Here is a 23,293-nt window from a genome sequence, read left to right as displayed (position 1 = left end):
CCACTGTTTGGCTATCGTGACCAGTGCTGCTCCGAACACGCGTGGATAAGTTTTTGTTTCAATGCCTGTTTTCAATTCTTTTGGACACACACCTGGGGGGCGGGGCGGGGAATTGCTGGGTTACATGGTAATTCTACGAAGAGCAACCAATTTTTAGTCTGGAAATCTGCAGTGGTTAGTTATTTCGCTGATTATTAAAAAATCCACCAGTGACCAGACTTAATGCCAGCAAGAGCTTTGAAAGGCCTGAGGATAAGCCTAGTTAACCTTGGGTTTCAAATGATCTTGAGCAATCTCTGGGTGGGTTTCAAAAGACCTGAAAAGCCTCTAGAAATGGGGTCTCAATTCTGTGTGTGTACAAACTAGGGAGAAGGACAGGAGCTGTCGGCAGAATCCCAGAAGGGTCCATGACCCCGCCCCCCCAACCTCGGAAGCCTCTGTATCAGAAATATCATTCAGTTCTTGAAGAAAAAAATAGTGTGGCTCAATATATTGTCATTTTATTTGTCAGTCGTACCTCAATAAAGCTGGAAAAAAATAAAGGAAAAGACAGTGTGAAAATCCCAGTTTTGAGATCGGGAGTAGTGTGATTTTTGGCAAACGTCAATATTTCTGAGCTTCCTCATCTGAAAAATGGTTCCCTGCATTCATCGGCCTAACCCTCCAACATCATCCGTTGATTCTCAGCACCGCTTGCCCAGGTGATCTTTTTATACTGCCAAGTTGATTAAGCCACCCTTTCTAGAAACACATCCGTGGCACCTTTTTGTTCTCTGCACAAAAGCCACAATGTTCGTCGAGACTATGATATATTCTGGTCTATACTTTCCATGCTGGCATTATTTCCCATCATCCTCCTGTTCAGATCTGTTTCCCATTTCTGGAACATGTCAAGCTTCCTCCTGCCTCAGGACCTTTGCACATGCAGGTCCTTCTGCCAAAACACTATCACCCCCTCTCCCACCTGCTCACACCTATTGAGCCTTGATGTTTTAAGGCGAACATTATGTCCTCAGGAATACTGTGTCTTAACCTCCCACCCACAGATTAAGCCGACTGCCCCTCGTGTGGATCTCATGGCACTTATGACAATCATACATTTACAGTTAGCAGGTGTTGGATTACAGTTTGTCTCACCCAGTAGAATAGAAATTCCCTAAGGACAAAGGCTTTGTGTTTGCTTACTATTGCATTGCATCTCAAGCCTCGAGTACTTATCTTCTAAAATTCTGTGAGACAAAATGAGAAGCATGTCTAAATCATCCATCGTCTCAAGGAAAAGCGCTCAGTGACTGTTTCAAGTGCCAAGTTGGAGTTGCAGGGTCAATAAGCTGCTGCTTTCGCGCGGTACCGTTGTAACTTGAAAGTCTAACTGAAAGCCAGTGACTTTTCAGAGCTGAGGAGTAGTGTGATTTTATTTTACATTGCGTTAGGAAGACCTGCATAGCTCAGTGAGACAGGATTTCCCTAATGATCAACACACGATGCTACAAAACCATGCATGGGAAAAATATTCATTCAAAACGTAAGATAACCCAATGAACTTTAACGGAAGAGCACGAAAACTTCATTATTATGGTCTCAAATCTCATGATGCATATTTTCTTCAAGAAACGACCACTTTTCAAACTTTGGTAAAGTACCAAAAAGGAATATCTACAACTACCTGAAAAAGCTATTAATATACTCCTCCCAGGGTGCCTGCGTGGCTCAGTCAGTTAAGCATCCAACTTTTGATTTCGGCTCAGGTCATGATCTCACCATTCGTGAGATCAAGCCCCACGTTGGGCTCTACGCTGACGCCTGGAGCCTGCTTGGGATTCTCTCTGTCTGCCCCTCCCTTGCTCTCTCTCTCAAAATAAATAAATAAACTTTATATATATATTCCTCCCATTTCCAAATACATATATGTGTGAGGCTGAGTTTTCTCCATATTTCCTAATCAAAACAATGTTTCAGAATATATTGAATACAGAAGCAAGTATGAGAATCCAGCTGCTTCTAATAAGGCAGACATTAAAGAGATTGCAAAAATGTATAACGGTGTCATTTTCACAAGAAATTCATTTTTTTATTTTAGAAAACGGTTACTTTCATTAAAATGTGCTATGTTAACATATACTGGCTTTGTTATTGTTATTTTAAATAAGCTCATAAATCAGTATTTAGAAATTTTTCTCTACCTTTGTTCCTACCATGATAATATCAGTTGAGAAAACCCACACAAACACCAGCTCTCTGGAGTCCCCAAGCATTCTTTTTTTTTTTTTAATTAATTAATTTTATTTTTTTACATTTATTTATTTTTGAGAGACAGAGCATGAGCAGGGGAAGGGCAGAGAGAGAAGGAGACACAGAATCAGAAGCAGGCTCCAGGCTCCGAGCTGTCAGCCCAGAGCCCGAAGCGGGGCTCAAACCCACAAACCGTGAGATCATGACCTGAGCTGAAGTTGGACGCTCAACCAACTGATCCACCCAGGCGCCCCATGGCGTCCTCAAGCATTCTTAAGACTAAATGACTCCCAGGACCAAAATGTTTGCGAATCACTGACTTACACCACAAATAAAGATTTCCATTTTCAAAATTTGAAATTGCTGATAGTCTCATGAGGTTGATATCCAAAACTTATAAGGAACTCCTACAACTCAAGAGCAAAACACCAACAGTCCCATCAAAAAAACAAAGAGAGGACCCAAGTAGTCATGTTTCCAAAGAACACATACAAACGGCCGACAGAGGCTCAACATCAGTAATCATTGGGAGAAATACAAATCAAAACCACACTGAGATATCACTTGACACGAGTTAGAAGGGCTACTATCAAAAAAGACAAGAGATGGGGCGCCGGGGTGGCTCAGTTGGTTAGGCGTCCAACTCTTGATTTTGGCCCAGGTCATGATCTCACAATCAGGAGATTGAGCCCCACACTGGGCTCAGCAGGGGGTGTGGAACCTGCTTGGGATTTACTCCCTCTCTCTGCCCCTTCCTGGCTCATGCTCTCTCTCTCTCTCTCTCTCTCTCTCAAATAAACTTAAAAAATAAATAAAGTGACAACGGATAACAAGTGTTGGGGAGGATGTGGAGGAAAGAGAACCCTCGTGGACTGTTGGTGGGCGTGTAAGTTGGGAGGTTCCTCAAAAAATGAAATATAGAACTGCCATGTGACCCAACAATTCCGCTGCTGGGTATATACCCAAAGGAAATGAAATCAGGATTTCAAAGAGAGATCTGAGCTTCTATGGTCACCGCAGCATCATTCACAATAGCCAAGGTACAGAAACAGCTTAAGTACTTAAGTTTCCCTGCTTGAATGAACGGATAAACAACATGTTTCTCTGTGGACATATAATATAAAAAAAAAATAATAATATACACACACACACGTACCCATATATCCACATGGATATATGATATATATATACACGCACAATGGAATATTCGGCCATGAGAAAGAAGGAAATCCTGCCATTTGTGACCACATGGATGGACCTTGAGGTCATCATATTAAGGACAATATGTCAGAGAGAGAAAAACAAATACTGTATGATCTCACGTGTGGAATCTAAAAACGTCAAACTCAGAAACAGAGAGGAGAGTGGTGGTTCCCAGGGGTGAGGGGGTGCAGAAAATGGGGAGATGTTGGTCAAAGGGTACACACTTACGTTACAAGGTGAAAAAGTTCTGGGATCTAACGTACCACACGAGAGTCGATCTTGAGTGTTCTCATTACAAGAACAACAACAAAAAGTAATTATGTGAACTGACTGAGGTGTTAACTACCATTACCGGGGTAATCACTTCACAATATCATGGGGTATTCACTTCACATAATATTACTTCACTTCACTCCTACAACGTTATATGTCAATTACATCTCCATAAAGCTGAAAAAAAATACACTATAAAGCAACTGGACTGTAGAGTCTATAGAGACAGAAAAGCAGATATATCTCAATTATTTTAATGACAACGCTCTTACGTAAAAAATCGGTATAAATTATAAATCACAAAAGCTAAGAGCAGTCACTCATACAGATACGTGCACCTGTTTAGGAAGGTAAGAGTGGTATCTAATTACCATTTATCATGTCCAAATGCCTATTTCCAAGTACATACAGCATAAAGGTGAGGAAAAACTCAGAAGGGCAAACGTTCATAGGAGGATTCATTGATTCATCAGTTATTAGTAATCACTGATCACAAAGCAACACACATTTGCAATCTTGAGAAAGAAGTGATCTGGGGCACCCGGCTGAGTCACAGTGGCGCCCGCGACTCTCGATGCTGAGACTGTAAGTTCGAGCTCCAGGTTGGGGGTAGAAATTAGTTTAAACAACAAAAAAGAAGTAATCTGCCAAAGACTTGAAATATTGCATGATAATAAAAGAAGCAAATCACGTTGGTAAACTGGGGAAGGAGAGGGATGGTCAAGGAGGGAACAGAAGGGTAACGACTCTCAAAGGAAACAATTTTAATAACGTTTATTCTTTACCCACGTGCTTTTATAATTCTCCCCCAACCCATAATGTAATGGATTTTGTCTTGAAGCAGGCCCCCCCCCCCGCCCCCACCACCAGGGTTTGACCCATTTCTACATTGACTTAGGGGAAGGCAGCAGGGACCGGGAGATGCGTGGGGTCTCCTCCAGGAGAGTCACGACCGAGTTCCTACAAGTCCTCCACATACAACCACAACCCTAGCGGCTATTTTTCCACGAGGCTTGACTGCCGAAGGAAAGCTTCTCCATCCAGGGCAAAGATCTGGTTTCCCGGCAGTTCCAGCAGAAAGACAATTGCCCCAGAACATACATCCTCTACTTGAGATACACGTACGTTTTGGCTTCTAAGAACTTCCACCCGACCCCCTCTTGGTTGGTGAAGATAATGACAGAGCTGAAAACGGCAAAACTTAACAGCTTTTAGCTCTTAACCCTATCACTGTCCCAAATGTTTTCCCAGGGAGTCTGTTTCATGAGCCAAGGTTTTATTACAGGTAGAATGAACATATAAGGAAACACAAAAATCTTCAATGTACCATTCCACGAGCGTTGACAAATGCATACTAAACCTCCGTGAAAAGGGTGCTTACTTTCACTCCAGAAAATTCCGCCTGGCTCCTTCCTTCCCAGCCCCAAATCGCTACCCTCTCCTGCATAGAGGTGGTCACCGTTTGATTGTCCCACTGCACTGAATTTTGACACGGATCTGGGGGTTGGAGCAGGAGGAGGCAAATTTCTGAGATCCGTCATTCGTTAAATGAGATGAGTTGTGGACCCGTCCGAAGGGGCTCTGCCTGGTCTTGAACTGGACGCCTAATTCTCACAAGTGGGGCTTGTGATTAAGGCCTGAGATCCACTTCCCCCAAAGTTGCTTCTGTTTTCATGGACATAATGCCGCTATATCCAGATGTCAGTGCTTGGGGGCCAGGGAGGAGAAAATACAGCCAGAGAAAGGAATCAAGTCTCAAAGTGTAAAATCTAGCTCTTCCTTGGAACTCATCATTTTTATGTCTCTCTTTCCTATCAAGAGGCTTCAGACTGGGGATCGAAATTTTAAGCATATCCCCAACCCGGACAGGCTATGACTTTGGATAAATTACTCCCCATCTCTGAACTTCTTCCAGCTATAAAGTGAGTATCGCCGTATTGATTGCCATGATAACGGGCAGTGTAAATCTTGCAGCCACCGTACTTGGGATGATGGCTTGTTTATGGGAGTCCAGCCTTCCTCGGCTTCAAGGAAAGAACAAGGTGACCAAGAGAAAGCTCAACGACAAAATTAGCCATAAACTTAAGGGGGAGGGATGGCGTTCAGGAGAATGTTCAGGAAGGATCCCTTTGGTCCGTACAATAAAAGAACTACAAATGGGAAGGATTCCCAAACAGTACTCTGTTCGCAAAGAACCCGGCACCGGAACATTGAGGGGGCTGCCTTCTGCGGTGGGAGCTCGGCTGGGCCATGCGGTCTCACAGAACCCAGTTCCCCCTGTTGGACTCTCTATCCCCTGCGTGGCTTTTGCTTTCATCCCTTCTCTGCCGTAGTCCTCTCCTGCCCCCCACCCCCTCGAGAATTCAAGCAGAACCTCGGCGTGAATATCCAAAACAATGACAAAGTCAGGTAAGCAAGCCCTCAGGTCTAGGAACCCTTTCTCTCCTCTCGGGCCGTGTCTATTTCCCCGTGAACCCTGGGTTGGGAGGCAAGTTCACTGTGAATGCACGTTCTGTGCACTTGGTGCCCCCCAGGACTCTGCAAACCCGTGGGCTCTCAGAGAGGAAGCCTCTTTCCCCGGTGAATGAGGAGAACGAGTTACAGCAGTGCTACTCAAGGGTGCGCCCCTCACAGCACCAGCCTGAAACGCAAGCTCTCCGGGCCCCATCTCAGACCTCCTCGCTTCCAAAAGCCCGGGGCTGCGCCCTTGCAGCCCGCAGCCTAACAGATCGCTTTTCTGATTCTGCTGAACGTCCAACTTTGAGAACCACCGGATGAGAACACTGCTTCTCAGACTTTGGTGCACGCACGAGTCTCCCGGGAATCCTTACCTGCGTCCCGAAGAACATGCCGTTTCCTCGAGTTCCAAGTTCAGGTTCGTTGCCCACGGAGGCACAGAGGAGGAACCGCAGTCGAACTTGCAGCAGGATTCCCGGCTCTACGGACGAACACGCTCAGGCCGGTAACCTGACTTGACTTCTTGTCCTCACCGGCGCGCGAACCAACGGCGCCAGAATCGGCGTCCTGCTTTCCTTCGAGGAAGGCCTTTGTCCGTCACGGGGATAAGGGTGCCTTGTTCTAGCCATCTCAGCTGAACCTCTAGCCTTTTTCTAGCCCACGTGGGATTTTCCTTGGCAACCCCAAGCCCCACGCTTCGCAAAGCAGATACATCAAATAAGAAAAACCTGCGTTACTGTGACCAAGACTCCCTCCGCCCCCCCCCCCCCTTGAAACATTAGTCACTGCTTCCCTTGAATTTTCTCTGTGCTCTTATGGCTGCCCGATGGCTTGTGTCTACTGAACATTCTGGGAGGCGACAAAGAAGGAGAGAGATCCTTCATTTGGGGTAGATTTTCTAGGCGAAAACATCGCCAATCCAGTGGGCTAGCCTGCTGGGGAGGGCGTCAGCTGAAAGCCATTAGGAGGCAACACTCCCAACAGCCGGGGGTGGAGGGGTGGGGTGGGGGTGGGGGTGGGGGTGGGGGGGGTGGTCAACACCCCGTTCCTGAGAAGGGGTCCAGAGAACCTGTGCACACCTGGAGGGTCTCCTGTGTGGTATCGATCAATCATATTGCCCACCTGTATCTCTTCGTTTGACTTTGACCTTCTTTAGGTCTGTTTGACACCAGGAGGCTAGCGTGTACGTCTCTTCGGTTGTGAATGCATACCTCGCACGGTATCGAGTATGGGGAAGAGCCAGGCATTTTTGTTGAGTACATTTTCAAACTTTGGAAAAATACCCTCTAAGTTCTATCATTAGATGCAGCCTTCACCTCCCGATTTGTCTTCTCTCAGCCGCCAGAACATTCTGTTTCGTTTCTAAGATGTCGTATAATTGAAAGCACTTAAAAGCTTGTCTGTTATTTCAAGCAATGTTTCTGAAACCATACCATTAATCTTGATTAATTTTTCTCATTGGCTCTGCACTTAGAACAGCCTCGTCCGACAGAACCCGTGGCTATGATGAAAATGTTCTAGAGTACACCGTCCAGTGTGTGCCTTGGTCTGGCGGGATCTGGCATCACGGTCGGGTGCCCCGGAACCAAGAGCACAGTCCTTGGTTTAATAGACCTAGTAGGAATGCAGGATCCGTTTAATCAGGAGCTTGACTGATGTGATTCCTCATGAGGAAAGTCAGACGCTCGTTGTCTATGCGTAGGGCAGTTTTCTCTGACTACACTGCTTATCCATTCTAGAAATTCACTAGGTCAGCAGTTTCCTCGACAGTGGACTGACGGGGGATTGTTGTGGCCTCGTTCAGTTCTCTATGGTCTCTAGGTTGGGATATTTCCCTAACGAGGCCTCTGAGGAGCCGGAGTTTGCTTATGGTATCCGAACTGAAGCAAAATAAATCCAATGACATGCTCCCCTCCACCCTATCTGACTTTCTGGCTCAAGGACATTTTAATTCGTTTGACCTTTATTTTTATCTCCATTTCCAAAGTTAGAAATTTGATCCTAGGACTGTTTGGTGATGAAGAGAAAAATCTTTCCTCCCTCTCAAGCTGTATTCTAACAAGATTGTCCGGTTGATTGGAATGGCCTTTCCATGAAAGGAATAATAAGGCAAAGACGTTGCAACCGGTGAATTATCTCCAATATTGAAAAAGCAGATTTCAAACTCCAAAGCCTTGAGTTGGTTACGAATTCTTAGCAATATAGTCCAGTCTTGGCAATGAGTGTATTTGAATAGCATTAATATGGAAAAAAGCCGTTAGGTTTGCATCTAAGAAATGTTTGCAAAAATTCACATCAGGTCAGCAATTTACTCGAAGTGTGCTACTTCCATTTGTTATGGTATTTTCGATTATACAATCTTTCCCCTAGGAGAAAGAGGAATAATGCCGTGAGTTGAATGTGTCAGATAAATGGATGTGGGTCTTTCTCTTGATATGAACGCTTAATGCAAAATTCTTTCCAGGAGGCATCCTTGGTAGTCCCTGAATTGGGTTATTGAAAGTTGTTTTTTTTTTTTTAAATCAGTTTCAGCGCTCTGTATTTATTTTTTTTTAATTTTTTTTTCAACGTTTATTTATTTTTTGGGACAGAGAGAGACAGAGCATGAATGGGGGAGGGGCAGAGAGAGAGGGAGACACAGAATCGGAAACAGGCTCCAGGCTCTGAGCCATCAGCCCAGAGCCTGACGAGGGGCTCGAACTCACGGACCGCGAGATCGTGACGTGGCTGAAGTCGGACGCTTAACCGACTGTGCCACCCAGGCGCCCCTGTATTTAACTATAATCTAGAGCCTTCTCCCCATTATTTGAGGGCCAGCAATTCTGATAACAGCAGTGTGTTATTCCACTACCGAAGTAGCGATAAGTAGCTAGTCGCTGTTCTGAAAGGAGCAGCCAGTTTTCATTCAAGAAGCCTCTGACTTTTCCATATGAGTTAAACAGAACAGCATGTGAATTTCAACACTCTGTTCCCTGTGGAATGGATGCAAAAATGTCACTCTTCATTTGAAACCTCCCCACATTGTCTCTCGGAGGTTCGGAATCCGAAGGCGAGTTCTGCTCGTGATGTCGATTCGCTTCATTTCTGAAAGAACTTCTAATTGTTGGAAATGTGTTCAATCCGTGTGATGGGGAATTGCTATTACGGTCACAGAAGCTAGTCCGGAACCCCAGAATGGGAGAAATAGGTATTTACGATTTTGAAAGCTCAGGTCGATGTCTCATGTTGGCTTGCTACGTGAAACCATGGAAAAAGAACTTGGGGAAAATGTGAAAAGTGTATGCTTTTGTGCTTCTGGTGCATTTCAATACCAGATTTTGGTGTGATATACAGAGATGGTTGCCATAACAACAGAGCAATCCAGCGGCTACGATTACGCATATACGGAGACAGCAGCCAGGGAGAGCTGCTCTCTGGTCAGAAGTGACTGGCTTGTTCACTGCCATCTAGTTCTTCCACCTTGTACATCGAATGTCTAGATGTGGGCTCTTAAAATTGCTGATCATCTACCTAAACGTTAAGGTCTCTTTCTCTTGATCATTCCGAGGATAGTAGAGCAGAAGGGGGTGATAAAGTGGGTGTCAGATCCCCTTGTCTCAATGGCTTAAGAAATCGATATCATTGGGGCGCCCGGGTGGCTCAGTCGGTTAAGTATCCGACTCGGGCTCAGGGTACGGTGTCACGGTTCGTGAGCTCGAGCCCCACATCGGGCTCTGTGCTGCCGTCTCGGAGCCTGGAGCCTGCTTCCGATTCTGTGTCTCCCTCTCCCTCTCTGCTCCTCCCCTGCTCACACCTGTCTCTTTCTCAAAAACAAATAAAGATTAAAAAAAATGTTTTTTAATTAAAAAAAAATCGATATCATTGATGAGATGGAGTGGAAGCTAGAACATAACTAAGGAAAAGAGGAACCTATGTAATTTTGGAGTAAATAGTGTGCTGGTGGATACTCACTTATCTAAATGATGACAGAATTGCTTTGGAATGAAATATCACACACATGGCCCGGCCAAAGAAATATTACTCCACATTTCCTCAAAATGGCTGATGGCATTTAGTGTGTCGGCCCATCAGAGTGAAAAGTCAGCTTATTTATTATTCTCAACGATTAGTAACGAAAAGATGTATTCACCACTAGCTTATGGTGGGCACGGAGTCAAACCTAAACCATGGTGCCATCGTTTCCCTGAGAGCTGTTTGAACCAATGGTTTTGAGAAAGACAGTGGAGAGCTTTTCCTAGTGAAGTTACGAACTTTTCCGAACTAGTGGTGAAAACGCTGCCTTCCACACACAGGCAAATGGTTAGACATTTTTGGCACAACTCAGGGGCTCTCACTTGAAGGCTGGAAAGAAGAAAAGAAATGAGCTGGTGGTGAAAACCCACCTCTGTAATAAGAAAAGCAAGCACTCGTGAGTAACAACCCGTTGTAGGTACTTTAACATTATTTCTCAACCTCGTAACAACGCAAAGTAAATGTGATTCTCGATTTCATAAATCAAGGGTGTGTGATATTAAGTAACGTCCTCAGGGTCACAAACGTTTGGCTCCTTTTCTTTCGTTCCATGTTTGTGGAATTCAATTATAAGCTGCCCGAAGGCAGATTCTGGGTGTGTTTTCCTCGCCACACGGGACCTGCCATGCAGTTCAGACCCTACTTATGGGAGGCACTGCGTGGTCTGGATATAAAATCTTTCAAGGCAGTTTTCCAGCAGTAAAGTCATGTGATAAGCTGTGTTATTCATCTGTTGCTGCTAACAAATTACTCCAAAACAGTGGCTCAAAGCAATCAGCATTTATCACCCTCACAGATCCTGTGGAATAGGAAGCCGGGAGCACCTTACCCGGGGGAGTCAGACTCAGGGTGTCTTGAGGTTTTGTAGTTAGGACATCAGTGAGGCTGCAGTCACCTGAAGGCTCGACCGAGGCTGGTGGATGTGCTTCCAAGATGGCGTGTGCGCGCGTCTGTGGGCAGGAGGCCTCTGTGCCTTGCCACATGGGCCTCTCCATAGGGCTACTGGAGTGCTCCCACAACATGGCGGTTGGCTTCCCTGAGAATGAGCAATCAAAGAAAGCAAGCGAGGAGAGGCCACACTTTCATCTCCTAGTCTTGGAGGTCACCTCCCATTACTTTAGGGGAGAGGAATTTGACTCAACCTCTTAAGGAAGCAATCTCAGAGAATGTGCAGACATATCTTCGAGCCCCCACATAAGCAGACTTTGGGTTTCAGAAAACACTGGTCTGGAAGTCCAAGAACGTCAAAAAACACAATCCAATTTATCTAATGGAGCTAAAAATATGCCCACAGTCAACCTGTCTACACTAAATGTGATGAAGGTCAGGAAAGTTTGCATTTGTCAAAGATCTGGAGTCCCGGACATAATACGATATGTCTGAATAATATCAAGGTGACTTTTTAAATAATGTATCTCTAAAATATAATTACAGGAGTGTAGCATTTTTCTAAAAGGGTCAGGCTCACAGTCCGTACCATTATTCATGAGGGCTCAAGAGAAGGCAAATAATTAAAACAGAAAAATAATGTAAAGATAACCTATTAATATTTATAGATATCTCCCCTAGCATGTACCAGGAGCAATTTTGTTATGACCCGAAACATCATCTCCTTGCATTCTTAAGCTTATAGCACCCCCAACCTCTGCTGTGTATTTTTCCAATCATGGAAAACATCTCACTTAACCTTTGAAAGGGTCCAAAGCCAGATGTGAAAGGGAAGGAACTGGATATTTGAAAAACTGAACAATGAAACTGAAAGCGAAAGGCAGAGGTTAAAAATTACCCCCAAACACAAAACAAAGAATTAATGGCTGGGATCAGATGCTCATATACTGGCTCAAACCCTAGATCTCTTTTTGTTTTTAACAACGTTTTTCAAACTGTTGTTAGAGAAAACCACATTTTATTATAGAACACTGGGAAACAGGGAAAACTACAAAGAAGAAAACAATCGCCACCCAGAATCAATTTACTGATTGGTGTGTTTCCTTCACATCTTTGCCTCGTACGTGTTTTTTTCTTAAATGTATTTGCCAGGCACTGTTCCAAGTGCTATAATCCTTACAATTCTAGGAGGTAGACGTTTTTGTTTTGTGTTACGTTTTAGTATATGTGCTGCCGAATCGAGCACTGTTACGTTTTAAAAATAGGAGAATCAAGTCACAGACATAAATGGTCACTGTCTTGAATTCTCCCCGCTCCCCTGTGCCACGTGACCTAGCACTGCAATAAAGTAGGCTGAGCCTGCGTCCCTGCCCCCTGAGTCTGGGCTTGGCCAGCGGAAAGCTTGCAAACCTGACTGGGGCTTTAAAGCTTTAAGGGCACGTGAGGGCCTGGGCTTGACCTCTTAGGCTCCTGTGATTCACCAGGAGAAAAATACGCCTCAAGCAGCCGCTGCTTCGGGGAAAATGGGAAAACAGGGAGATGTAAAATTGTCCTGCCGGCCGGAGCCAAGCCCTCCTAATCCCATTTGAGGACAACCAAGCTGTAGCTGACCCAAAGACCGGTGCCTGAAAAAACAGACGTTTGTTGTCGTCAGCTCCTGAGAATTGGGGGGTTATTTGATGTGAATACAGTCAGATTGTACTTTCCTTGGGCGATCTTCACGGATATTACACCACGCTTTTTATAAGAACTGTACCATGACTAGTTACTAGTCTTCATTGTGGTATTTATAAGCAAAGTGAATCAAATCGAAAAACTCGATTTTGCATGGTTGAAGGCGATAACAAAACCAATCGCTTATGTCAAATCGCGAAATATGTACAGGCGAGAGGGGAAATGTTAATCCAGTTATATGCAAGTTTCAAGTCAACAGCAGGTGGCTTGGGAACAAGAATAACTCACCTTCAGGCGTACCTTTTGCCTACAGCCTGCCTAGCTTAGGATTTCGGATGAAAACCAGTAGAAAAACTGAAACCAGTTCTAGCTGATGTTAAAGTAGGACAGAAAAAAAAAGGCAGTGAGAAAGGAAGCGAAAAGAGGATGAGGAAGAGAGAAAGGAAACAGGTTTTTTTTTTTTAATTGTTTAATGTTTATTTATTTTTGAGAGGGAGAGAGAGAGTGAGCGAGTAAGCGCCGGGGAGGGGCAGAGAGAGAGGGAGACACAGAACCCGTAGCAGACTTCAGGCTCTGAGCTGTCGGCACGGAGCCTGATGTGGGGGCTCGAACCCACCAACCGTGAGATCATGACCTGGGCCAAAGCCGGACGCTTAACCAACTGAGCCACCCAGGTGCCCCAGGAAACAGGGTTTTATCAAGGCCTTGTTGCTGAACCGTTAACGCTAGGGTTTTATCCTTTGGCTAGGACGGAAGTCGACTTCAATCAGACTTAGTTATCCTCATTTCCAAAGCATTTTTCATGTTTTTAACATTTTCTGCATCTTTTATGGTATTTCAAAATGGATCTGATGTGAAACCCCACTGTTTTCTCAGCAGTAACTGAAAACATTCTGACTCCATAGCATTGAAATTATTTTTAGAGTACTGGAAAGTCCCCCAGCACAACAGAGATAACGATAATCATAATATTTGCAAAAGGAAGTGTTTGGTTGGGATGTGTGTAAGAGAAAGACACACACACACACACACACACACACACGACCAGAAAGAATTCACTAAGAACCAGGACACAGATTTATTTTTGTCCCAGTATGAATCTACACAAAGAGTCTTTATTCTTTCAGTGGATCTTCTAATGCCAGTAGAGTCTGTATTAAGATTTTTCGGGCCACTGATGAAAGATACAGGAATGATTAATAAATCCAGATTCATCTCATAAAGCTTTGTAGATGAGATTTAAAAAGAAAACGTTAATCTTATTCAAACGGGCGAGGATTGTTATTCAAAAGAATAAAGCCTTTTAAGCAACTTTCTGGTGACTTGTTTTACACTTTATTCGAATTTTTGTTTTCATAATAGGCAGAAACTTTTGTCATTGTGGTAGTGCAGACATAATTTTATTTCCTTTAAAGTCTCTGATGTTTCTGGCAAAGTATTAGCGGTATTGAAAGCATCGGATAAAAATTTCTTTGTCAACTTGAAAGTAAAATTCGTGCTTCAATTCGGGAAAAATAACTCCTGAAAATTGTTTCTGTTTATAATAGATTGCTTCAAACTATGGTTCTAACATAGCTGTTTCCACCGGAAATGTTGGAACAATGAGTGAAAGAGGTATGGCGTGTATGAGTGTGTATGAAAATGTATGCATCTGCAAAAACACAGGTGGCTTCAACACTAGAGAAAAGAGAAGGTTCTAGTAGAACGCATCATCCAGTTACCTACTTTTATTCCCTGAAGTAGATGGATCAGGAAGCTAATTAAAGGCTCCACAGCAAACCTGGGTTCCTTCCAAGGCAATGTCTTCACACGGTCATGTTTTTGTAAAACTTGCAAAGGCAATACATTTCACCCACAGTTAAATCTCTTGTCTCTTTCCATCACAGCTCCCCTTCCTTACATGGGGCGGTGCTGGCGACAGCCATGACATTTTTGAAATCTAAGGTGAAATCGAATTAGGCTGCGTGGGTTTGGTGGGATATATTTGTATTTTAGTCTTAAGTTATTATCAGCCATCCTGGTGTAGGGATGGCTTTCAGGAATACTTCTATCTTCTCCTGGGGTGACTCACCCAGAATCATGACATTTAGGGCCGGAGACAAAAAACAAAACAAAACAAAACATTAATGTGTGCTGTCATGCCTAGAAGCACCAGAAGTAGGGGGTAGTGGAGGAGACAGAAAGTTTGAAATACAGAAAGCCAGAAGCTGGGCTGTGGAGAATCTTCCCATCATGAAATTAGTAGAATTGTAGGTAGAAAGATTTAGTTCTCGACAACCTCAAGTCAAAATGGAAGTTCTCTCCCATCAGGAAGAGACCATGATAGCTCAGCGTATGCAATTATAAACTTACTATATGGTGAAATTACATATGTGTATGTATGAAATATATTTCATATGATATTTATTTTCAAATACATGAGAACTATTTTCATATGATATGGATTTCACCACATAGGATATATATTTCATATATCATTTTACTATATGTAAAAAATACATATTACATCAATAGGAAGGTGTATCATGTGTGTGATATATATTTGAAATCAACAGAAGTGATAGTGATACGGAGAAAGGAATTACGATTGAAGGATTCCTTTGGATCACAACAAAATCAATTTCCTTTGGATCACAACAAAATCCTTTCCTGAAAAGGAAGAAATAAATTTTGAATAGAAGTAATGAATAGGCACTTGGGTTATTTGCTAATCCAGCTAATGAAAAGAAGTGAATCACATAAGCACAGATGAAGAAAATGAAATTTCTTGCCAATCCGATACGAAATCCTAACACCGACCATGATTAACACAGAAGCGGTATACCGCTAAGCAAGGACATTAATGCCAAATCGTTCAATGAGGGTCATCAGTTCAAAGAATGTTTAAGATCAGTTTCTGTACAAGGAAACTTGAAATGCCCTGAAATCTGAGAGCTCGTACATGCAAGAAATTGGATAGGTTTTCCACGTTTGGGAACAGAGTCTAAAAATGTATGCGACGTTTTTGGCAGTGAATGTCATGTCAACTTGAAAATGAATTGGGAAGCTGAAAATCAATTTCTCAACTATCAAGAGTTTTAAAAAATTAACCAAGCGTGCTAGACAGAGGAAAGACTTTCAATTTCTGTGACAGAAAACATGACAAAAGCATTGTCATTTGAACAACTGGTCACAGGAAACGCAGTTTAAAAATGCAGGAAAAAATGTTGTAGAGGTGCGCCAGGGAGTTAACCAACGTATGCTATTTTTCCAGATTTTGTGATGCTTTTGGAATTTGCGAGCTTTTATTCTATTTGTAATTTGTTGCAATCTTTTTTTTTTTCTCATTCCAAATCTGTATTTGAATTTTTACAACTAATTTTGAACTCGGAATGTCGTGTTCCTTTTTCTAACAAGGGGCCCTCAACGGGCGCCTGGGTGGCTCATTCGGTGAAGTGTCCGACTGTGGCTCAGGGCATGTTCTCACGGTTCGTGAGTTCGAGCCCCGCGTCAGGCTCTGTGCTGACAGCTCGGAGCCCGGAGCCTGCTTCCGATTCTGTGTCTCCCTGTCTCTCTCTGCCCCTCCCCTGATTGCACTCTGTTTCCCTCTCTCTCAAAAACAAATACACATTAAAAAAATTTAAAAAGGGGGGGGCCCTCAAAATCACGTTAGGCCCACAAAATCTGGATCCACTCCTACCTGCCCAACAGGCACGAGTGCATACATATGTGCGCACGTGAGCACCCGCGCGCGTGTGCTCGCACGCACACGCAGGCTCACGTCACCATTGCTCCTTCCCCAACAAGTTTTGGCAACAAGTTTTGCCGCCCACTGCAGACACTAGACCCCTAGGATATCATCTGACCCTGAGGGAGCTCGGATTCATCGAGCCCGGAGAACACCACCTAAGAAGCTATTGCCACTCTGGACAGACCACTGTGAATGAAGTTGGCTCTGACCCCGAAGATCTCTGGGGAAGCCTCCTTGTTTTCGATCCCAGGCACCTCGGGAGTTCTGAACGGTTTCTGGAGCGTCTGGGGGAGTTAAGCTTGTTCAGCTCTCCAGAGCACCCTGGGGGCTACGGAATCCTCGATGGGTTCTCAAACAAGCTCTCCTTCCCAGCGTCTTCTGGGCTCGTGGGGACAGCCTGAGTGCCTCAACTCCTCTGAAGAGCTGCAGGTCCCCAGCTCAGAAACCACCTCACCCTGGGGAATGAGTAGCTGCTGGGTGCCCGGGGAACGTCAGCGGCGAGGAGCTTTCCAGAGGCTCTCAGGGTTTAGCGGTTGCTTTGCAACAAGCTGGCAAAGCCCCAAGTAACCCAAGGGCGGGCTTCTAGGCCGGCTGTATACACGGAATGCAACTCGAGGTAGCGAAATGGCCCTGGGAACGTTTGCTATTTTGTAAGGCACCCCGCGGTACATGGGAGCCAGGAGTCACCCTGGGAAGGAGAGAGGGCCAGCAGGGCAGTGAACGTCCCCTGAGTGGCGCTGGCGACAGAGCAAAGTTGAAGGGACGCGCGATTCAGATCTCGGCTCTCCTTCCCCATCTACACGGGCTACGCACCTCTCGTCCCGTTTCTTCGTGTGGCCCGTGAAATCCACTCAAACGTGGATATGTTGCGGTTTCGCTGAAGATGTAGGGTAACAGGGACTCACCCGATCTGCGACATGCCGAAGTCCTTTGAAAGCGTGCCTTGGGTGTGTGCTTTCCTTCAAAAGTCTTCGTCCGACCCCCACCTCCTTCTGCCCCGGCCCCAGGCAGCCTCGGTCCCCCAGCTGCCTCTCCCATACACGATCCGAGCCTCTCCCCACAGATGTCGCGATGGCTGGTGTTCCGTCCAGGCACCACGTATCATTACGGTTCTCCGAATGGGATTTTTACCCTCGCAAGTCAAACTAAAACTTAATTTTTATATTCACTCCATACCGGCCCATAAAGGAAGTTTGAACGAATTTATAGAAGGCGAAAGAAAAAAACCAAGAACCCGCATCATCATATCACTCACACTCCCCGTGGTTCACCTTGTCGCGAATCTTCCCCCAGATTGGATATCCACCAAAGTTTTTGTCTCTTTGTTTTTCACACGTGGTTTTAACCCCTCCGTGTATACGTGTCTATGTAGCGCTTTTTAAACGTGGATCCTAAAAGTTTTCCATGTTACCACATGGGCCTCATACACATTTATTTATTTAATGTTTTTAAACGTTTATTTTTGAGAGAGACAGAGCGTGCGTAGGGGGGAAGGGCAGAGAGAGAGGGAGACACAGAATCCGAAGCGGGCTCCAGGCTCCGAGCTGGCAGCATGGAGCCCGATGCTGGGCTTGAACCCACGAACCGCGAGATCACGGCCTGGGCCGAAGTCGGACACTTAACCGACTGAGCCACCTGGGCGCCCCACGCCTCGTACACATTTAAAGGCCCGCATGGCACACCCTTAAGTACCCAGTCCATATTGATTTACCATATTAGTTTTCCACTGCTGCTATAACAAATCAGCACAGATTGAAGAGCTGAAAACAACACGGATTTATTATGTGACCATTCTGGAGGGCAGCCATCCGACGTGGGTCTCACTGGACCAAAGCCCAGGTGTCCGTAAGGCTGCGTTCCTTCTGGAGGCTCCAGAAAGAATATTTCCTTGCCCTCTGCAGCTTCTGAAAGCCACCTGCGTTCCTCAGCTGGTGGCCCTTCCTCTACCTTCGAAGCCAAAAACATTGCTTCTCTCTGTGCCTTTCTTCGGCTTCTACTTTTAAGAACCTTACGATTGCGGGAGCATCGGGGTGGGAGGGGGGCGCTCAGTAATCTCCCTGAGTAGCAATCTTAATTCCACCTGCAACCTTCATCCCACGCAGCCCCACCCCCCCCACCCCCCGGTCATGTCAGGTGACATATTCGAAGGCCCCAGGAATTAGGACGCAGACCTCAGGGTGACCATTATCCTGCCTTCCATACATAACCACTTCTTATTATTGGACTTCGAGGTTGTTCCTCACTTTTGACGAGACCATTGAAATAAATGTCATTGTTCAGTTTGCTTTTTCCCTATTTGGTAAACCAATCTTTTCAGAGGCGCCTGGGTGGCTCAGTCGGTTAAGCGTCCGACTCTTGATTTCGGCTCAGGTCACGATCTCATGGTTTGCGAGCTCGATTTCATGGTTTGTGAGTTGGGCTCTGCGCTGACAGTGCGGAGCCTGCTTGGGATTCTCCCCCACCCCCCTCTAGAGAAATGAATAAACTTCAGGGAAAAAACCCGCAACCTTTTCTAGCTACTAATCTTTCTTCTTAAAAGGAAACATGATGGGCGTGTGAGCATACAGCTGACACCTCAAATCACGTATGTTGTCTGGATGGCGAAGTGGAGAAGGAAAAAAAATCAGAAAATTAATTTTGTTACGAATCACGTTGAGAAAGAACACTTTTTTGAAAAATCTTTCAAGTGTCTTTCTTTGTTTTGAGAGAGAAAGCACGACTAGGGGAGGGGCAGAGAGAGAGAGAGAGAGAGAGAGGGAGAGAGAGAGAGAGGGAGAGAGAGAGAGATTCCAAGCAGGCTCTGCACGGTCAGTGCAGGGGCCAACGCGGGGCTCGAACTCACGAACCGTGAGATCGTGACCTGAGCCGAAATCAAGAGTCAGTCGCTTAACCGACTGAGCCCCCCAGGCGCCCCCGTGAAATTTTAATTATGGTTTCAAACTGTAATTTGCCTCTTCCCTCACTCCTGCAGCCCCCTGGCCTCCATGCCCTCTGCCATCGCACAGGCAGGCTCTTACTGCGCGGCCTTTATACCGGCTACTTCATTCCCCAGGAGTATGCCGCCCCACACATCCACCGTTTTCCTTCTTCTCCTCCAGTTTTTTGCTCAAACACCTCTGCGAACATCACCCCCGTGGACCGACCTCTATAAAATTGCACGATCGCCGTGACCGCTGGAGTTCCCTACCCCCGTCCCATTTTCTCTTCTATCACCACTAGAATATAAACTTCAAGAGAAGGGATTTCTATTTTATTTGCTGCCTTGTGCCCGGCGATTAGGATGGGGTCTAGTATGTATTATGGACTCAATAATTTTATTAAATGATCGAACTGATTTTATTTTTTATTTATTTATTTATTTAATTTTTTTTTTCAACGTTTATTTATTTTTGGGACAGAGAGAGACAGAGCATGAACGGGGGAGGGGCAGAGAGAGAGGGAGACACAGAATCGGAAACAGGCTCCAGGCTCCGAGCCATCAGCCCAGAGCCTGACGCGGGGCTCGAACTCACGGACCACGAGATCGTGACGTGGCTGAAGTCGGACGCTTAACCGACTGCGCCACCCAGGCGCCCCCGAACTGATTTTAATGCAGTCCAAGCATGTTATCCGTTGGGTGGTGAAAAAGACTTACCAAAAGACTCTTTTTTTAGTAGAATGTTCCCCATTAAGGCATACTCTTGACACATGATTTGGACAGCGACAGGCCCCAGGAGGAAAGCAAATCAACACAAAAGAGAAAGACGTCTGTATTCAAAGAGCAAATGTCTAAGGTGAGTGTGTCGCCTTTACTCTGATTCTTTTTTTGTACATTTATTCATTTTTGAGAGAGAGAGAGAGACAGAGCATGAGCGGGGAAGGGGCAGACAGAGAAGGAGACACAGAATCCGAAGCAGGCTCCAGGCTCGGAGCTGTCAGCACAGAGCCCGACGCGGGGCTCGAACCCACGAACCACGAGATCATGACCCGAGCCGGAGTCGGACGCTCAACCGACTGAGCCACCCAGGCGCCCCGCCTTTACTCTGATTCTTAACTTTTTTTTTTCATGTTTATTTATTTTTGAGAGAGAGGGAGAGAATACGAACGGAGGAGGAGCAGAGAGAGGGGGAGACAGAGGGCCCGAAGCCGGCTCCCTGCTTGTCCGCACAGAGCCCAATGCGGGGCTCGAACTCTCGAACCGTGAGATCGTGCCCTGATGGATTCATCTTCGTGAAGTTTCCACGAAAGACTTTTGATTGTCCTTCCCACACAAGCAGTGTGGACTCAGCACCGCCCCGCTCTGCTCGGACACGCTGTGATTTTACACTCGTGTGTTTGTAACTGTTGTCTAATTGTATTCCCCTGCTCGGCAGCTGCCAGCCCCCAGCTTCCTGGCTGTTCTCTCAGCTTCCTCTTCCTTCTGCTCCTTCCACTCTGGGCCCATGTTATTTCTCTTAAAGCAAGCTTTCAAAACATCGAGACAGATAAAGATCTGAGGACCATAACTCTTGTATACTCCTTAAGGACAATCGCTTTTTTGTCTTGGATCCTGTATCCCTAACAATGAAACTGTGCCAAGAATCTATTTCAAAAGCCAAGCCAGGATATATCCCTGTGCGACTCGTGGCAGATAAACAGCTTTCAGTTTAATCCCAACAAGGATAAGCAAATGGACACCGATGCTCGGTTTAGCATTTCACTAACGTAATCCCTTTCCTGTGCAGTGATACTGTTCTGTGACTTACTTGTGTGTGTGTGTGTGTGTGTGTGTGTGTGTGTGTGTGTGAAGGACTGTGGTTGTGGGTAGATACATATTTATTCTCCTGGGACATGAGGCTTTCGGTTCTGGGGGCATTCAAGGGCTTTTAGAAAATGCATGTGAATGTTCTAGCGAAAGAAATCATAGGTCATGCTTATCTTTGGTGAAAGCCACATGTGCGCTGGATGATTTCTCACTCACAAAGATAAATCGTCTCCTTCAAGTCGAGCCCACTGCCAGGGAAGTGTGGGGGGAAGTTATTCCAGGTGGTTTCAGCCCAGGCCTATCTTGTTGCACTCCCAGCTTGCGTACCAGCTGGGGTTGAGATGAGAGGAGACACAAAGGGTCAGCCTGAGGTCAATGCCAGCCCAGGACATCCGATTTGGCCCCGGGTTAATTACTGGTGGGGAGAAGTTGGCGAGTCCCAAGAGAGTTCTCAGATTAAATGTGAATCTGTACGTTGGGCAGTTTGTGTGGAGACCAGAATATGGAACTGGGAATCAGGGTCACAGTTGTCCAGTTAACGGTTCTAGATGTGAGACTCCTCCGGTAGATCCAAACCAAGGTTGGCAAGACCAAGGACAATCTATGGGATTGATAGTATTTCCGTTTGAGGATAAATTTAGAAGGCTCACAACCCCAGATATTTGGAAAATGGGTTTGATTCCTCTCCAAATGATACAATTAGCTTGAAGGGAGGAGGAGTGACAGTGAATGATTCGAGAGAATACCGAGAATTCACCATAAATGACTGGTGAATTACTGGAAATTCTAGAAAGTTCATTTTAGGGTGACAACTAAGGAGGGAGCATTTCTTAATTCAGGGTCTACATCTCTCCCTGGGTTCCTGGTGTGCGGTAGGAAAAGGATGGTTTAGGCAGCAAAGGATTCATAAGAAGGAGAAATTGGCCGCCCAGATTTTGAGGGGAAGAATGGAGTCGGGCATCTTTCCAGTCAGTACAGGCTACAGAGAGACGGACAAATCCTGAAAGCAAAGCCACAAGAATAAGGAACATAAAGTAGATGAAGAATTACCCTTCTCTCCTCCAGCTAGTCTGACTTCTATTGGCCTCTCATTAAGCAGCAGCAAATCTTGGTTGTTGGCATTTTCGGGAAGATGAGCATTTTTTCCATTGAATTCTTTCGTGTTATCCCAAGGTCCCCAGGAAAGAAAACTAATATACTTTCATGAGCTTTATATGAAAGAATTCAGAAAGTCCAGTAAAAATATCTTCAGAATGCAGAGCTTTCCATGACATTCCAGATTTATCTCAGACCCGCCAGGGGAAAACTTGTACGTATAGAAAAAGTGATGGGCGTGGCCCGGCGATGGGCAATTTTTAAGAGACTGTATTTACTCGGCTTCTTTTTTTGTAAGGAAACAGGTTGAGTGGATGGTGAGGTCGTGCATGGGATGACCCTAGAGAGCAAACACTGTCAGGACAGAGAAACTCTAGGGATGTCCCCTGATCTGCAAAGTGTCAGGCCCGCCAGTGGTAGAAATTGCTAGCAAAAAGAATCCCCATTGATCCATCCTGGCTGGCCCCATCCTAGGGCTTCAGGTATCTTGTTGGCACGAATACCATTGGCAACAATTAGCGTGGGTGCCTGTTGACTGGGTTCCCTCCAGCTGGCCCTTTTGGGACCCCAAACTAGGGGTTACCTTCAGCTGTTCAAACTCATTCAGTTTCATTCCCGGCTTCAGGGACCCTGATACAATGGGAGGCCTGGGGGCTATTCATATTCCCCCCTCATCCCTACCCTATGGCCTGGCTGTCATTTGGGGAAACCGGAAGTGGCAGACGGGGGTGGGGGGGGAGGGGGGACCTTGTCTCCGAATGAATTTCAAATTGTGGCCCCAAGCCCACGAAAGACCTCAATAAAAATAATTTTAAAAACAAACTTAAAAAAAATTCTAGCAAATTCGTAGAGCATCTGCCCCAAGTAAGGAAGGTCTGACGTCCTGTCCCTTGCTGCAGATGTCTGTCCTTTCTTCCATTCTGGGGTAGTTGTTCACCCTGCAGCCTCACACATTTGATAGATCCAAGGAAAGTAGAAACTTGTAGTTTCGCTGTGTTTTCGGTATT

General features: G+C 45.4%; 1 long non-coding RNA gene and 1 other non-coding gene across 2 annotated transcripts in view; both read right to left on the bottom strand.

Annotated features, from left to right (window-relative positions):
• Positions 1–23,293, bottom strand: part of LOC113597709 (uncharacterized) — a 212,918-nt gene that overhangs the window by 12,698 nt on the left and 176,927 nt on the right. The window lies entirely within an intron of this gene.
• Positions 20,392–20,476, bottom strand: TRNAR-CCG (transfer RNA arginine (anticodon CCG)). The gene has a single exon. It is a non-coding gene; the product is annotated as a tRNA-Arg (tRNA).

This window comes from Acinonyx jubatus, chromosome X (genome assembly GCF_027475565.1).
Source record: "Acinonyx jubatus isolate Ajub_Pintada_27869175 chromosome X, VMU_Ajub_asm_v1.0, whole genome shotgun sequence".
Lineage (NCBI taxonomy): Eukaryota > Metazoa > Chordata > Mammalia > Carnivora > Felidae > Acinonyx > Acinonyx jubatus.
This window is presented reverse-complemented; position numbering and strand designations above follow the sequence as displayed.